The sequence below is a fragment of the Typopeltis vanoorti genome, chromosome 14, assembly GCF_054136105.1.
Source record: "Typopeltis vanoorti isolate ZY-2024b chromosome 14, IOZ_Tvanoo_1.0, whole genome shotgun sequence".
Lineage (NCBI taxonomy): Eukaryota > Metazoa > Arthropoda > Arachnida > Uropygi > Thelyphonidae > Typopeltis > Typopeltis vanoorti.
The window spans coordinates 31,031,843-31,051,027 of record NC_143562.1 but is presented as its reverse complement, the minus strand read 5'-3'; positions in this window follow the sequence as shown (position 1 = coordinate 31,051,027).

Below are 19,185 nucleotides of genomic sequence, written 5' to 3'. Positions count from 1 at the left end.
TTTTAATATATATATATATATATATATATATATATATATATATACAGGGTGTTCGGGATAAATTTGACAGTTTCGTAAGGAAAAAGAAAATCTTCTTTGTATCTATTAAATTTAATGAATTGACAAAAAAACATTACAGGCAGAGTTAATTACAATACTATCAACAAGATTTACTCAAAATAACCACCATTAGCATCGATCACAGCTTCAATTCTGCTTCGGAACCTCGAACAAGCTAATGCTACAGTCTCCCTGGGAAGGGCCGCAAAAACTGTTTTAATTTTATCCATTAACTGGGCTTTTGTATTACTGGAAGTGCGATTGGTGTCTTTTTCAACTGCGCCCCATACAAAATAATCCATGGGGTTAAGGTCTGGGGAGTTTGGAGGCCAAACATTTGGACTGGTGAAGTCGTAGAAATTTTCAGACAACCATTTTTGACTTTTCCCAGAGGTGTGGCAAGGGGCCGAATCCTGCTGCCATACATACGGCCTACCATTGGCTACCCTTGTTATCCAGGGCTTGACTACAGTTAGCAACTCCACGAACAAAGCCCGAATTCCAATGCCAGGGTTCTTCAACACCTGTTCCTGCAGATTTGCGAGGAATTCTGCTGTACGAACGCAATCAGATCGTCTGCTAGGGATCTTTCTTCTTGCTACATCCTCGTAGTCACCATTGCAAGTCTCTAGTTCATGCCTGATTGTTTTTACTGTATTCAGGGAGCATTGGGCAGCAGTCGTAATATCCTTATTTTGATGGCGGGCACGAATCATCATGATACAAGTTATTCTCTTCCATGATTCAGGTGGGTTCCAGCTATCCATCCTTTCTGACATCTTGTATATGAATGAAGAAGGGTCCAGACTTTTAAATGAAGAGAAGTGTGTGTTAATACATGTAACTTACGGAAAAATATAATTAATTATAAATATGTCAAATTTATCCCGAACACCCTGTATATATATATATATCCTGTTTACATTCAACATATTCAGGCTGTCGTTTGCTTTTATTAAATCTCGAGACATGCAAAAAGTCAGCGATTGGTTGTATTTGCCCACTGTGATCATTGTCGTGGTTTAGATCTTCTGTACCTGATGCGAACGTCGTCAACTCCGTTTCTTACCAAACGATCCCTTAAATGCACGGTATACTCTATAAAAACGGAAAGATATTAAGTCGTAAAGATGAAACATCTTTTAACACACGTGATGTCTCTTTCCTTAAGGGCGTGTTTATCGAACGCAGAGGGCTACGTGCGATATTTAGAATTATACAACGTGTGGATATTGAAAAGATACAGAAAATAGCAGACTGCCTTCGGCATTTTACCGGGTGAATTGTTCTGTTGTTTAGCGGTAAAATTAAGGTTGTAATGGGAATTCTTTTTGTGTTGTTGTTGTTGTTGTTGTATAACGCGACACATGTGAGTGGGCGCATTTAATTAAAATAACAATGGAAGGCGCGCGCGCGCGCACGCACACACACGTTCCATTCAAATAAACAATGTTACTTCAAACAACTTTACCTCATATTGCCTTTCTAATCTAGGAAATAAGCACTGCGCATGATCATGAATTACCTAGGAATTTGAGAAACAATTTTTAGGCATACTGACAGGACATGAGTTTTAATTGGATGCCTCTTTTTTTTTTTCTTTTTTCTTGGAAGGGAGAGCTCTAAAAGTAGCCTTTAGTTTTTCGATTCACAGTACTCTTTCTATAAATAGTGTGTGGTTTCGATTGGTAAAATTCAACATTTAATGGTCTTAATGCCCACAAAATCACCAAAATCGGTTATGAACTATCAGTGTCAATGTGGAAATACCGTCTTCGAAAGAACTAAAGATTTCCCTCGAATTGCTCCTGTTTTGTGTGTGTGTGTGTGTGTGTGTGTGTGTGTGTGTGTGTGTGTGTGTGTGTGTGTGTGTGTGTGTGTGTGTGTGTGTGTGTGTGTGTGTGTGTGTGTGTGTGTGTGTGTGTGTGTGTGTGTGTGTGTGTGTGTGTGTGTGTGTGTGTGTGTGTGTGTGTGTGTGGCCTTTACGAAGAATATTACTATGGTATTTGATGCCATTTGCTGTAACTGGTAATGTCTACCACGATCCAAGCCAAGGAAGATGACCATGCGATGTCAACAACCGATCTGCACCAAGATATAAACTTCTGGTTCCCAAATAGCCATCAACAAGTTTATACTTCATTTATTGATTTAATATTTTCATTTTATTTACTGCACTCCAAGCAAGTTTAAACCTGAGCTGAACCTTACTGCTCTCATAATGTAGATTTAATGGAGACAAAGCAGAGAGTAGAGGAACTGAATTAGTTTAAAGCTTCTAATATTTCGATTGCATCAGAGATATCATTGGGAGTACAACATAAAACTGTAGCGTGTAAGCAAAGTGAACGTCATTAACCCTAGATTCTCAAGTCCTAGGAAGGGTCTCTTCGATGGATGCTAGTCGGTAGTATTGGTTTTGGAGAATAAACTTTAACATTACAGTTTCCGATATCTTGGCAAGTTCTGCACATCGGCATTTATTTAAGCTAGGGTGGTTCTTAAGAGAAGTTCATATACCAGAAAAAGTTTCTCCTGTTTAAAATTTCACCAAAAAGCATAATAGTTTTTCTCCATTTCATTTTGTGAGTGGTGCCTAAGCCATAGTCTACCAAACCTGACTGTTCATATTTGTGGCGGCCGTCGTATTTCTTGGATTCCAGGTGGATACTTCGCTGTTCTTCCACAATGTACTGTCTAACGAACTTAGCAGAATTCCTGGCGCTGAGGGTTAAGCACATGGTGTTAACTTAATGTTGGGTCTCAAAGGTTCTATGAGTTCGGAAAGGTCTTTTGTGCCTGCAAGCCAATTCTATTTTTGCACAGACCTCAAATACTTCTAGAACAATCTAGAACTCAAGGAATATATCCTATTGCTGCAATTTCGAGCAGTTGGAGTTCGTACACCATGCTCCTAGACAGTTAATTACAAAATCAAATGCAGAATAGCCACTAATCTTTTTCATCTTCTTGGTAACAAATTTAAACACGGAAGCAGAGCCAGGGACAAGGGTGAGGCAAACGAGACACTTGCCTCAGGTGAACAATGGGAAAGGGCGACAAATCGGTGAAAAATGAAAATTAATAACTTGCAAAATAAAAAGACAAATGTATCTTGCAATGCTCGTCAAATACTTTAAGCAAACTAACGATTTGCGTCGGACGCTCACGCTCGATACACTCGTTTCCTCGTATGATATCGCCCTAGTAAGCGATATGGTACGCGAGTTTGGGCATGTTCGTTGTATATTAATGTGCATTATTTGTGCAGTGTGCTGGTATGACAGCGAGCAGAAGGTATTATTTTAAATACGTTAAACTTAAGGTAGGTTTTCTATTATATAAATTTGTAAAAATATTTCATTGTATGTTACATTATATTACGACTGCAATATTATATCATAAAATAATTGATAAATTGGCTTCACTAAAAGCAAGAAAAGTAAAATTAAAAAAAAGATTTTATATTGGGCATTTATTTATATAAGTATTATTAATATTATTTTGTCTCTATTATTAAACTAAATTACTGAAAAATTGGTAATATTCTAATTCGTCTCATGTGTAATACTTATTTTGTTTTTCTTTTGTTAAGGATGATGTGATTTTATTTTTATTATGTGTAATTTTATGTTCCTACTACTATTGTACTATTACTGCGTTCTGTGACTTTTTTATTTAATAATTAATAAATTTATTTTGTTTTCAAAATCATTTATTTATTTATTTTTATTTAATATTTATTAGAAATTAAAAAAAAAAAAAACTATATATATACATAGGGGCGAAAATTTATCCTCCTGCCTCAGGTGAAAATACCTCTAGGCCCAGCTCTGCATGGAAGAATTCCAACTGCCTTTAAGAACCATTCTAACTAAATATAGAGTTGGGGGGAACTCACCAAGATATGGAAAACTGTAATATCAAGGCCTTTCACCCAACAAAACTGCTGGCTAATACCTATAGAGGGCGCCCTTAAGGCTTTTGACTCCAAGGCTTACTAAGTATTTTCGATGTGTTGCTAAAGTACAGTCTTACATAGTTGTCCCCTCCCCCCATCGCTACTGATGTCATGGTGACAGAGACGAAATTCTGAAAGCAATAAACTGTCATCTAATTTGATTCAACTGTTTTCTGCTTCATTTCTTTGAAATCAACAAGTTGCAATCAGCATTTTAGATATAATATAATTATCTCTAAAATGTGAGAGATAATATAATTGTAATATTATGTTATGCAGTGTCTATCCTTCTCAAACAAAATACAGCTCGATTTATTTTTGATCTCTGAAAATGCCCTACTACCGAATCTTAAGGGACTTGCAGGTTTCATTAATCTCCTGAAAAACACGAATGGGTGCGTGTAGCTGTTGGTGATAAGCATCTGGTGAAGAAACACACGAGAGATCGTTCTTTTCCACGATAATACTCGTTCAGAGAAAGATTTGTCAAATGAGGTGTTAGAACATCCATACGGGTCCCATTCTCGTCCTCGTTTATCTTTCATATCTTTGGTTTTATAAAACAGGGGCACAGAGGACGTGTTCGCAATGAAGAAAATGGATACTTATGGTTATGCAATTGCATCAACTAAGTCTCCTATAATCTCCATCTAGCGGATTGCTATCGAACTATCCTCATATTTATAACATGATCTCAACATTACTATTTTAATGACTTTAGCTAAACAGGAAAATACCCAAATGACATCATACTTAGCACAGTAAAATAAAGAGCAGAAATTTATAAAATATCTACTTCTGGAAGTGGGACCAGCCAGCAGGGCACGTCGAGGATGATCCCGCTGTGAGAAAATGGTTGTTTGTAAACCACTTCAAAAATTAAGATAAAAACTTAATTAAACAGACTGAGAAGTTAACAGGGAGTTAGAAATTTTCAAAATAAATAAGATTATTAATGGGTTAAAATTAAAAAAAGGAAAGTAAAATAACCATAAAAAAGTAAAACATAAATAAACAGGAACTGAACGGTATGCATTTAAAGTGAAAAGAAGTGTTTGATTTTTGTTTGTTTTTCTTTCACTTGAAATCTTTTACACTTCCTTTCGCTGAAGTTAGAGGGTTGATTGCTTCCTTCCCAAACTGCTTCCTTTAAAAATGTTCGAATTTCCTTGTTTTGCTAGAGCAAATCCTTCAAATAGCAAACTTAAGGCCCTTTGCAATTTTAAACCATCGATATTTCTTTGAATTTATATTGGCATAAATTGTTATAATCACGTGGTTTATTATTTAATAAATTATTTATTATTTACTAATTTCCGTCAAATACTCTGTGTTTTTTTTTTTTCGTTTGTTTATTCGTTTTTTTAAAATAAAATAAATTATTGGATTTAGTTTGGAGACGGACATTTGTAAAATAAAGACAAACTTCTTTATAGAGGAAATAAAATCATAATGAAACTGAAATAAATTATGTCTTTTTATTTATTTATTTATAGGGCATCTTTATTTGCCCCAGTGGGTGGGTGGGTGGGTGGGAGGTGTGGTCACAACTTTCTACATGGTTTGAAGCGAGCGCGTTGCATGTTTGTTTTTAAACGTGTAACAGCATGACGTTTCCTTCGCGTGCGGTATAGACTTGGAACAAACTGGTATAGTACACTGAGCACGTGCTAAACGAAATAAATAATTACGCAAGTAAACAATTAAATAAACACGTAAAAAAAGGAACAAAAGACTGTCGTTTTGAATAACTGATGTACTACACTATTAGCAAGATCTTCTTCTTCTTCTTCTTCTTCTTCTTCTTCTTCTTCTTCTTCTTCTTCTTCTTCTTCTTCTCCTTCTTCTTCTTCTTCTTCTTCTTCTCTCTTCCATCATCTATGTGGATGATGATGAGGCCGAATGAACTCTTTCCACTTCTGTCTGTGCCTAGAGAGTGCAAACAATTCTGTTCAGTTTGGTGTCGCTTGTTGTGATTTGGTTTTCAGATCCTCTTTTATTTTGTCTATCCATCTAATTCTGGGCCGTCCTTTGGATCTTTTATCTTCCATCGTTGTATTCAGGGCTTTGGTATAGTCTTTCTGTTCCCATTCTGGTCACATGGCCAGACCATCGCAGTCTTCTTTCTTGGATTTTGTCTATTATTGTTATTTCTTGTTTTAGTCGTTTCATTATGTCTTCGTTTCTTAGTTGATCCAGCAGAGATACTCCAAGTAATCTTCTTAGCCAACCCATTTCAGTAATTAATAATTTTTTCTCTTCAGCCTTTTTTGAGATTCCAGCATTCACTTCCATAGTGAATGTTTTGGGAGGACCATTATTTCATAGATTCTTACTTTTGTTACTTGTTTGATGTCTCTTGACTTCCATATTTTATTAAGTCGTCCAAAAGTTTGGGATACTATTATTTGGGATGTATTAGCAAGATAAGTAAACAATAATCAACAGTTATAAAGTACGTATATAATAAACAAATAAATACACAAATATGTAAATAATTAAGTAAATAACTACGTAAAGAAACGAAGAATTAACTAAAAGTACTAAATAAGTAAACAGTTCAGTAAAACAAATGCATAAAAAAGTAAATGAATATCTAGTTTAATATATAACATTTATTTACACAATTTTTTTCTCTCTCGATTATTTACGGCATTTTAAAAATATGTGCAAACTAACTACAGTGTTCTTGTCATTAACTAAAAGCTACCTGACGAGAAAGTTTTATTGGCACACACACACACACAAACAAAGTCAAATTGTTTCAAACCTTTAAAAGCACATACACGTATTTAGGACTGTTTGGTAAGACTAATCACAACACTTTGTCATCAACTTGATGGGAAGAAATTGTCGCAAAGTAATGACGTTTCAGTGTGTTCGGGGAAAATAACAGAAGGAAACCGCAAGGATCGTCAATTTAATAGGTCCAGATGGTTAGAAACATTTTCGGTAAATGACACAGCTAAGCTACAATCTCACTAAGCTGGTATTTGCTGAGAAAATGAAACCAACTTCCAGAAAAAGTTAATGGTGAAGACGGTCAGAAGTAATGATGACTTTTTTTGCTATTTACTTTTACAGTCAGCTTCCTTTCAACACGCTATTACAATTATCGATGCGAACGATGAGTTATAGTACATTTTTAATGCGAATCCATCTGTAAAAGGTTTTAAAGCATCACAAATCTCCAATAAGCAGTCTCATGTTTACTATGGGATTCTAACACATTGCTGACTATTTCTCGGTTGACAAGATCCCTATTTCTTTATTTTATTTCTTTATTTTATTTTATTTTATTTTTTTAAGGAAGATCGTTTTGGGCCATTTTTGCCAAAGTTGCGCAAATAGATGTCTGACAACAATACTGTACTGTACTATCGTCAATAATCACGATCGCTATCATGTCTATCGCCGATTTATGTTTTATTCGGCTTTTGATATTACCGAACAGTACTTTACCAGCAAAGAGAATAAAACGCTCATACAGCTGCAAGATGATCAATGCCATCATTGTTTTCAAAAAATTGAGTCGTTTGGTGCAAACTGCAAAACATATTGTTAATTAAAAATCTATATTTTAAAGAAGTCTAGTGTTTCGCTGTAACTGCCCTCGAGACCAATCACGTTTAATAAATTAAACTAACTGGTTAATTGTTCATTCTACAAATGTTCAACAAAACAAAACGAAATGAAAAATTGAAAGCCGTATTTTTTTTTTTTAATGTTGGGCTCTTACACGAGAGGTTGGTTGATCAACTTATAGTACATTAGTACGGTATATGGGTACATGAAAATATACTGTAATTATACAATTTATAACTTTTAATTTATACGAATTAAAATGACAAATAACTTTAGGAATTAAAATGACAAATAACTTTAGGAATTAAAATGACGTTATCACGTTGAATCATCGTAAATTTTGTAAATATTATTTGTTTGCATTTTGTTTATTTTTATTGAGTTTGGCAATTTAAATTTTCTTTTAAGTAACTAAGATATAAGAATTTATATCTTAGTTTTTGACCTGCTGGTACGGTCGATCCATGGTAGCAATCTCCACATTCTAAGCTAAAGGCTGTGGGTTCAAATCCCGCTGTAGTATAAATGTTCGTGGCTGTCTTTAAGTGGTGGAAGTTCATCATTCAGGGTGAGATCCACATTCTGCTTCCACAAAAATAAATAAAAAATAAACCACTTATGAAGGCTCTTCGCAACCTAGACACGATTCTAATGTAGGTTTTAGTTTAGTGATATATAATCGAATTTCACATATGTTGTAATATAAAACAAACAAAGAAATAAACAAACTTTATTTTAATTAATAAACATAGTAAGTATCAACTGACGAATTTTCTTAGATCTGTCAAAACCAGTTGCTCTTCTTTCAAAAAAATAAAATAAAATAAAAATTAATAACGGACCTCTAGTTGTTACTTATTCACAGGTGACGTCATTTTGATGCCGTATGGTCACTGCAGCACCTCATTGGGTTTTGGGAGTGAAGCCTTCTGCTAGTATTCGAACTTATAGCTTCTTGGCGGGATAGCCTGATACGCTAACCATTTAGTCAAACCAGGCGGACAACAGGGTTGTACCAAATCTATATTTGCGATATTTTGTATTAAAGGCTTTTGAGCAGAGTTTTCCAAACTTCTTGCTAAAGTGGAGCCCTAAAGCAAGCATTTTTTTTTTTCGGAGCCCTCTTCAATCTTTAAAATAAACATGAAAAACAAGGAAGAAATCAATAAGCACCATTTTACAATTCAACAGGTTGAGCATTACTGTCACTCGTTACATTTGAACTACAGTACTTGCACTCTTATTACATTTGTTAATTTTCAACCCAGTGGTGAAGCTAGAGCTTTTGCCGCCCGAGGCGGTTCCTGAGTTTGCCGCCCCTCTCAATATACACCAAAAATACTACAAAAAGTTAAAACGTCGTATAGGGAAAAAAAAATTAAAACACTATGTTTGTTTTTGAAGTAAAACTTTAATTCCAACGTTCTAAAATGTTATTTTTCTTGCTTTTCTGTTAGCAAAATCGTCGATGACATTGGCGAAGTCTATTTCATAGTAATGTGGGTAATTATTAATCAATTTTAATTTAGAAAAACTCCTCTCACAACTAGCAACACTTACAGCAATTGTGAAGAAAATTCGCAGGTAGGATTACAATAGTTGGAACTGAGTTCTCGAGACTGTATTTTAGAATTAACTGCAAAAGTTCAAAAAAGGTTCAAAGTGCCGCCGGGGCGGACCGCTCCTCTCCGCCCCAGCTACTCCTCCGTTTCAATCATTTATCCATTTTAAAGGACAGAATTATTTCACTTTCTTAAATGCTATCCTGGGCACTCACGCACTAATAAACACTTAAAAATAATATAAATAAATATATAATAAGGGGAAACCACAAACAAGTTTTTCGACCAACTAACTAGCCTTAAATGAACTTACGAACTCGGCGTAACATTCACCAACGAATATGGTGGAATTACAACATACTCCTAGTGATTAGAATCTTCCATAAAAGTTTTCCCTGAATACCTCCTGGATAAATTAGAATTTTTCACAAATGATTACTTAAGGTTGGTTTCTATCGACGGCAGCGGCAACACAGTAGAATGAATACAAAGTATAGTGGTGAAAGGGAAAATCAAAAATCTTAAACTTCGCCCCTAAAATCTCTGGTCAATCTCTTCCTATAAAATTTTACATATCATGCCTGATGGAGGCAAATGGCAACTACTTCATTAATTTCAAAAAAATAAATAAAATAAGTGAATAGTTTGTAAACTATATATTATTTAGAACTACCGTATATATAAACTATATATTTTTACAAACTATAGTTTGTAAAAAAAAGTGAATAGTGAAAGTTTGTAAACAAGATTCGCGGATCCCTAGAGCTTCGCGGAGCCCTCTTTGGGAAACCTAGCTTTAGAGGATTTATTTAGTTTTTAATATTGCGATATTTAATAAAAATAACTTTCTTTTTCTTCTCCCTTCTACGTGTTAGGTCTATTGGCTTGTTACAGAGCTATCTTAAGCCCTTCTAAGTCGTACCGGTCCCAAGGATAAGGTGACTAGCCCTATTCCTCCCGGTATATATTCTATGGCTGTAGCTGCGTGTGTTCACGGGACCGGTTTGCCTGCCTGCGGGAGGAAAACCCCCAGATAAACTGGGGAGAAAAATCCTGCTGTCCACGCCCAAGACTGGCTAATTTGGCTTTGTCTGAGAAAGTTCCTTACGTCCGCGACGGGAATTGAACCCAAGACACTCCTTTCCCAGGCATTTTCGCGGACAACAACAACAATAATAATCCTCGTGGTTAGCCTAGTGGCTGTGCGCTTCACAAACATATGCCTGGGGAAGGAGTATCCCAGGTTCGATTCTCATCGGAGACGTGAGGAGCTTAAGGATCTTCCTCAGCCAGAGCCAAGTTAGCCGGTCTTGGGCGTGGATAGCAGGGTTTTTTCCTCATTTTATCCTTGAGTTTTTCATCCTACAAAGCAGGCAAACCGGCCTTGACAACTCAACACTATAGGATACACCAGGGTGTAGGACTGACCACCTTATCCTGTGAACGGCTTGAGGTCCGATGATTAATAAACTCTCGACATCCCAAGGTAAAAGAGGATAAAGGGGAGATGAGATAATAATAATAATAATAATTATTATTATTTATTCACATAATTAATACACAGTCAAAACAAGATTTAAACAACATTATTTAAACAACAATTTGACTGGTGATACAGAACGATTCAGATTCCACCCAAGAATCTAAGAATAATCCGTCAGGTAGCGTCGCAAAATATGGACTGTTCCAAGTAATGCTGTTTTTTGTAAGTCATATGGGGTCACTTCGTTGATTTTTAATTGCTGTAGATAGTTGGATAGCTCCTTTGAAGTTGCACCAAGTGCACCGATAACTATTGGGATGACTTTGGTGTGTTTAAGGCACAGCTGGCCAACTTTGATTGCCAGATCTCGATATTTAGTAATTTTTTCCAGTTCTTTGTTGTTAATGTTGTTATCACTGGGTGCTGCAATATCGATAATCCAAACCTGTCGATGTTCGATAATTGTGATGTCAGGTCTATTGTGTTCCAAATGCCGATCAGTTTGTATTCCAAAGTCCCAGAGAATTTTTGATGTTTCGTTTTCCAATACGGTCTCTATTTTATGCTGCCACCAGTTATCAGAAGTAGGAAAGCCATATTTTGTGTATACATGAAAATTAATTATTTTGGCCAATTGATCATGGCGGTATTTATAGTCAGTTTGAGCTATTTTGCTGCAGGCACTGATTAGATATTCTACAGTCTCATCTTTCTGATCTCATAATCTGCATTTGCAATTATTACTGATGTTCAAAATTTTTGCTTTGATTGCATTAGTTTGTAATGCCTGTTCTTGAGCTGCTAGAATAAATCCTTCTGTTTCTTTTTTAATGTATCCGTATTGTAGCCATTGCCACGTCTTGTTCGCGTCAATTTTGTCCTCAGTATCTGTAAGAAATTGGCCATGCAAAGTTACTTTACCAGCGCACATATCGGTTATTTTGCTGTTCTTTTTTGTAATCGGATTTGTTTCATGTGGATTTTAGAGGGCCCTCTTGTGTAATTGCTTGAAGCATTGGCTCAGAGTTATTGTCGATGTAACTTTTCAAGCTAATTTCTTCTCCTTCTTCCACAGTCTGTCTCACTTGCAGCAGACCCCGTCCACCTATTCTCCTCGGTAGGTACAACCGGTCAACATCACTTCGTAGATGTAATGCATAATGTATAGTCATTAGTTTCCTAGTTTTGCAGTCTAATTTGCCCAGGTCTTCTTTTGTCCAATTTATTATGCCAGCTGTGTATCGGTTCACTGGTATAGCCCAAGAATTCATTGCTCTAATTGTGTTTAATCTATTTAGTTTCGTTTTCAGAATGTTTCTAACTTTTTTGGTGTGTTCTGCTGCTGCTGCTTGACTTTAACTTTCGAGTGGAGAATGTCACTGGCTTCTAATATTCCTAGGTATTTATAGTGTTTCAGCTGAAATTGCTTTTATATATTTTTCTTGGCCGGCCTGGTTGGCCGAGTCGTCGCTCTCCACCCAAAAGGCTGCGGGTTCGAATCCCAACTTGGGCTTTGATGTTTGTGATGGTCTGTGAAAATATTAGTGGTGGTGGTCGGCGGTAGATGGCGTTGGTGTAGACGATGAAGGTAGTTGCAATTAGTGGAGAAGGGTTGTAGAGTAGGTGCCCTTCCTCGATGAGTCTTAGACTCCCTGAAGGTGTTATGTAATAATAAAAATTAAAATTGCTAGTGTCATTAATTTTTCCTCGTTTAATAGATAAAATTGCGCATTTATCTAAACCAAATTCCTGACTGAAAATACGAATTTTACCAAAGCACGAGTTTCAGACTCAAAGACTGAAGACTGAAAATACGAAGCACGAGTTTCAGACTGAAGACTGAAAATACGAACTGTGTTCAGTAAAGAGTCTATTTGCTGGGCCGATTTTCCATATAGCTTCAAGTCATCCATATACAGCAGATAGGAAATTTTAATATTAATTTAGGAATTTCATATCCAAGTTTTGGTTTTGTTTTCTTCATTATCATAGACAAAGGTATATCAAAGAAATTTTGAAGAGCAATGGTGACAAGGAATCACCTTGGAAAATTCCACATTTAATGCTGATATCTCCGAATCGTTTTCATTATTGACTATTAAAGTTGTTTTCCATGATTTCGTAGCAGCAGCCAGAAACGAAAATATATTTTTGCTAATTCCAAATATTTGTAGTGATTTTAGGATCCAGAATTGTGGGAGAAAATCGAATGCGTTCTTATAGTCTACCCATGCCATGTTTAAGTTAGTTTTTCGTCTTTTTGAATTTCTGAGAATCATTTTATTAATAAGGATCTGGTCTTTTGTTCCTCTAGATTTTTGAAAATTGCTTTTTTGTTCAATCGGATAAATCTGATTATCTGATAAGTAGTGGTACATGGAATTTGCTATGATTGCAGTGAACACATATTATTATTATTATTATTATTATTATTATTATTATTATTATTATTATTATCGGGTGGCGTTTCTGCTCTCTTCCTCGAAGCGTCTGCTGAACTTATCTGAGAAAGATAAGAGACGGCGGTGGTTTCGTGGTTTTGTTTCAGAACCCATCGCGAGTATAAATTTATCTCTTTATATGTATGCGCTTGGAAACATTTTACGAGGACACACACACACACACACACACACACACACACACACACACACACACACACACACACACACACACACACACACACACACACACACACACACACACACACACACACACACACACACACACACTCACTCACTCACTCACTAATAATAATAATAATAATAATAATAAAATGTTTCACATTGCAAATATATATATATTTGCAATGCGAAAGACTTTAATAAATAATCAGCTTATTATATTAAAGTTCGGAAAAAATTGCCCACTCTGGGGGGGGGGTTAATTTATTACAAATACATTTCCCACACTTCCATTACTGGTAACGAATATTTAAAAATATTATTTTTTTTCTAAAGCCGCCAGGAGTTTCGTAAAATACCATGGATGGGAGAAACGCAGCGGCTGTTTTTAATATTTGAGATATTGTTACTAAGCGCTCAGCTTTACGACAGCTTTGTTGTTCTCCTGACAGACTTTATTCTATCGACAAATGGACCAATGTGACAAACCCCCTGCCGGCATGTCATTTATATTGCCAGTATCTTCTTGTCGGGAATGACAGATTGCTACGGATATGTTCTGTTGATGTGCAGAGAGTGTTCTCTAGTTAGTCGATCGATTTTGTCTTTCCAAACATCAAAAACAGAAAGGTAAAAAAAAAAATAATAATAATAAAATAAAATAAAATAGCGTCTTCCCCATAAAAAGACAGCTTTTGGTATTTTGGTCAAAGTTAGTTTACCGAATTTTTATTATGGCCGATATACTTAATAATAAAAGCCTATCCGATCTTTAATTAAAGAAACTTCGTTCTGCAGAAAATGGTCGGTTCCCCGTAGAACAATTAAAGCGGAACACATTTCACCATGTTGCATTAGTGAAGCATAAGTTGACAACAGTTTTAACTTAAATGTGCTCTAAGTTTCTCACTAAACAGTAAAGTTTCTAATTTTCAGATTTGTGATGGATATGCGATATGTCGTATGCTATTTATTTTTCGTAGTTTTCTCGAATGACGTCATTGTAGCTAGGCAACGGTTAACAGCAATTAATATGCTGTATGCGTTCTTGAAATATTAAAAAACGATTAACAAGCGACATCTTTCGAATAAAATAATACAGTACACTCTTTTCAGTGGTTGAAAATCTACTTGGATATTAAAAAAAATGAATATTATATAAATTGGCACTGTGAATATAATACATATTTAATTAATATTTGTTTTCAGCGATTAAACGTTTCAATAGACGGTAGAGACATCTATGGGTTGGTGATTTTCTAAGAGAAAATCGTCTGCTGTCAGTATATGATTTCCATATATTATTACGTTCCTTGCTTTGCTGTAAGAAACAGTTCAACATAAAACTCTTGCAAACTATCATTTTTGTGAGTAGCATTTAATATACTTTGCTTGTAACAGTATAAAAAGAAATTTGAAAACGAAAAAAAAAAAAAAGATGATCAGTTTACTTCAAAATGCAATCAACACAAGCTCACTTGCCGACAAGAATAAATATGTAGTTGCAGTAATAACCAGTCTCTTGCAGGCTTTTACTACCATTAATCAAGTTAATCAAGGAGTAATAACAACGAAAGTACACGCTGTAGGTGTCTGTGAAAGGATACAAGTGGCTTTTAACAAATGTAGAGTGAGTCACGCATATCGTGCAACATACAGCGAACGTTAAAAAAAAAAATAAAATAAATAAAATAAAATAAAACGAACGACTAACGTACAGGAACTTAAGACGAGATCGTATGAGTACTCAAATAGGCAAAGTTTCTTAATTATAAAATACTCATTGTATCTAAACTAACGTAACAGAGTAGTCATTTAGACTTAATCTTTGTGTAATTAACGTTTTCGCAGTGCAGAAATTTGAAAACTGTCTGTTTCTCAATCCTGGTTCTAAGTACCTATAAAAGATTTCGTATAGCATTTTATCTTTCAAACTATTCAGGGCTGGTCTCACTACGGAATTTTCTTTATGACCCGCTTCCTTATTCCTTTATAAAGTCTCTTAATAACTCCCTTTAATAAAACAGTCCATTACTTCCACTATCAAACTTGCATCCAGCTGGCCTGAAAAGGAAGGAGATATCTTTCATCATTCTTATCATCCCCAACATCATTGTGTTGAATTCAGTATTCGGTTTTCCAGAGCAGTTCTTAACTGCTTTTTATAGTAATTTTAAAAAAGTAGTATTGAAACGATGTTTTTAAAAGCGATTTCGTTATTATATTCTGGCTGTTGCCTGAAATCTTAGTATATAAAGATTTTTTCCCTTAAAAGAGGTGATTTTAAATGCTTCCATATGTAGTGGAATGAATAAGGATCTTTGAAACGTCCATGAGCGAAATCTCCACTAAATCAAATGCCAGTTCTCTCATTTTATAACTCGTTGTTCTATATACGTTATTTCTCACTATCTTCAGTTAGTTCTAATTTGAGTTCACTTCTATCAGAACATTTTATTTTAATAATAATTTGCTTTTCCTATCTTCTTCTTCTTATGGTGCTATCTTCTATCGAAGGTCAGCGACCATCTTGGCGAACAAACTGCGCTCTTGCGTTAATCGGAGCAGTTGTGCGCTGCTCTTTGCTGTCCACGTCTTCATGTTGTCAAACCATGATATTCTTTTTCTTCCTCTAGTTCCTTTGCCATCAATTCTTCCTACCAAAATAGTTTGTAGAAGTTGGTATTTGCTGTTTCTCATGTTGTGACCAAGATATGATGTTTTTCGTTTCTTGATTATTTGTACAAGATGTTTAGCTTTGCCAATGGATTTTAAGACATCTTCATTGGTAATTGTTTTCTATCCATGATATCTTTAGCATTATTCCGTATAGGCCAGTAGTCGCCAAAGTAGTCGATATCACATTGTTAGGGTCGATAGAAAAATATAAGACATCATTGTACGGGTAATATTTAATTCGGTTAACTTGGATTACCTCCATCCTGAATGACAACGCAATTAAGAGTGAATCGTGGGAACAGTGACATGAATAGGACCTGTAAGATGGAGCAAGATCATGAAAATAGTTAAGGAGGCCAATCAAGTAGGCCAAAATGACGTAGTTACCAATAAACGGATGCCGATGGTTCCTGCGCGGCGGGAGCGAGATTGCAACATGTGCGTGGTTGCTTATTTACTTATACTTACACGTATTCGATCCCAGTCTCATTTTTGCGCATCGACATACAAGTGAGCGTTAATGTTCTAAAATTCATCAACATACATATTATAATTCAATCGTTATTCATTCACGAACTTAACTTCTCTATGTTGAAGAATTGAGCAGGGCTGGTAGTTTTGTACATCCTATATATACCTATAGGAAGATTGTATTATTGTTATTTTGTCATCTAAATTAAATTTTATATTTTTTATATGATTTATTCCCTCCTATCAAATATGTAATGTTAAAAAGGACGTCAAAAACAAAAACGTATCCCTTTGACGTTAAGCCAATATAATATAATAATATATATTATATTATTATATCTGTTATAAACACCTTCAACATTGGAAGTGACCATCGTATGGTACGCAGTAAGATTCAAATAAACTGCCAAAAAGAAAGAAGAAAAATGTTTAGGAAATCAAAGCAAAACATAGATGTACACAAACTCAACATTAAAAAAGATATATACCAACACGAACTAAACAAAAGATTTAAACATCTTATTATAGATGACAATGCTGATCTATCGGAAAGTAATGACATTATTATCCAAAACCTTTTACAATGCTCACTTGAAATAGCTGGTACCACAGAACAGAAACAAGAAAAATATCTGAAGAAACAAAACAGCTTATGAAGAAACGAAGAGAAATGAAACAATCATTTAACCTACAGAATAAAGGAATACACAGAATTGTGCAAAACAATCAGAAAACGTATCACAGAAGAAATAAGAAAATTCAATTGTAAATTCATACAACAAACAATTGAAAACAACCATAGTCTCAAAAGAGCCAAACAGCAATTGATGAACAGCAAACAGATGGTTGCAGTCAAACTACAAGACGGGACCATCACCAGAGATAGATATGCAATAGCAAAAAAGAATTGAAGAATTCTACTCAATATTATACCAGGATGATGAAATAAATGAAGAAGAAGGCAACTACAACACAGCTGAAGTACCACAGATTCTATCAGAAGAAGTTATGCAGAGCATTCAAAGCTTCCAAAATGGGAAAGCTGCAGGTGAGGATGGAGTTATAGCTGAACTTCTAAAAACAGGTGGAGAAATAATCTACGAACTCTTAGCAAAACTATTTACTTTATGCCTGAAGAAAAATAATGTACCAACAACATGGAAGAAGGCTACCCTAATTCTGATACATAAAAAAGATGAGATAGAAGACTCGACAAACTGCCCACCTATCGGTCTACTATCAGTGGTCTATAAAGTGTTTACAAAAGTCTTAGCTAATAGACTTTTGCTAATAAACTCTGGACCTAGCACAACCAAAAGAACAGGCAGGCATTCGAAGGGGATTTAATACAATGGACCATATTCAAGTTGTGCAGATTATTGAACGGTGTAATGAATATCAATTACCACTATGTCTTGGTTTTATTGACTATGAGAAAGCCTTTGATTCACTTAAAACTTGTGCAATACTTAAAGCATTACGAAACCAACAAGTGGAGGAGCCCTACATCAGAACCGTCAAATCAGCATACACCAATGCCACAGCAGCAATTCATTTCAATGGAAACATCTGTACTGTGTGAATACAGAAAGGTATAAGACAGGGAAACACAATATCTCCAAAATTATTTACAGCGATACCTAGAAGAAATATTCAAACTTCCTGTTTGGGAAGGGAAAGGTCTGAAGATAAATGGAAGATATTTAAGCCATTTATGCTTTGCAGATGACATAGTTATCTTTACTTCAACTGCACATGAATTACAGACTCATATCCACGATTTCCAAATAGCTAGCAGAACAGGAGGCCTAAAGATAATCCTAAAGAAGAAACAAGTTATGTTCAATAGTTATGTCCAACCAGAAATAATAAAAATCAATAATGAGGAAATTAAACAAGTAGATCATTACATATACTTAGGACAACTGATATCAATGGAACAAAATATCATGGATGAAATTAAAAGGCGTGCGATGTTGGGTGGAAAGCATTTGGAAAATTACATTCAATATTCAAAAGCCAACTACCATTAGGCCTAAAGAGAAAGGTTTTTAACCAGTGTATTCTTCCTATACTGACATATGGCTGTGAAACATGGACACTGAATGCAAAGGAAATTCAAAAATTAAGAACAACACAATTTAGTATGGAAAGAAGTATGCTTGGTATCACAAGATTGGATCATAAAAGAAATACATGGATAAGAAATCAAACCAAAGTCTCTGACATCATAGGAAGAGTGAAACATCTGAAGTGGCAATGGGCTGGGCATATTGCCCGAAGACAAGATCGGTGATGGACAAAGAAGTATTGGACTGGATTCCACGAGAGGAAAAACGACCACGATGCCGTCCGAAATCACGGTGGATTGATGATATCATCAGATATGCAGGAGTGACATGGAAAAGAAGAGCCATGGACAGAGAGTGTTGGAGTAATCTTGGAAAGGCCTTCATCCAGCAGTGGATCGATAATGGCTGATGATGACTATATTATACATACAATAAACATGTAACTATAAAATAAACAATCTAAAAACTCACATAAACGTCTTTTTTGCTTGTCCTATTACAATTGTATAATAGTAAAATAGTGGGAGTTGATAAAAAGTCAAGAAACTCTTGAAGGGGTCGACGGTCAAAAAAGTTTGGTGAACCCTGGTATAGGCATATCTCAAAGGCTTCTCCTATAATGCATTTATAACAATGTTTAGATTCTTGTAACAATTGCAATGTGACAAGGTTTTCGAAGAATTGGTAAGAG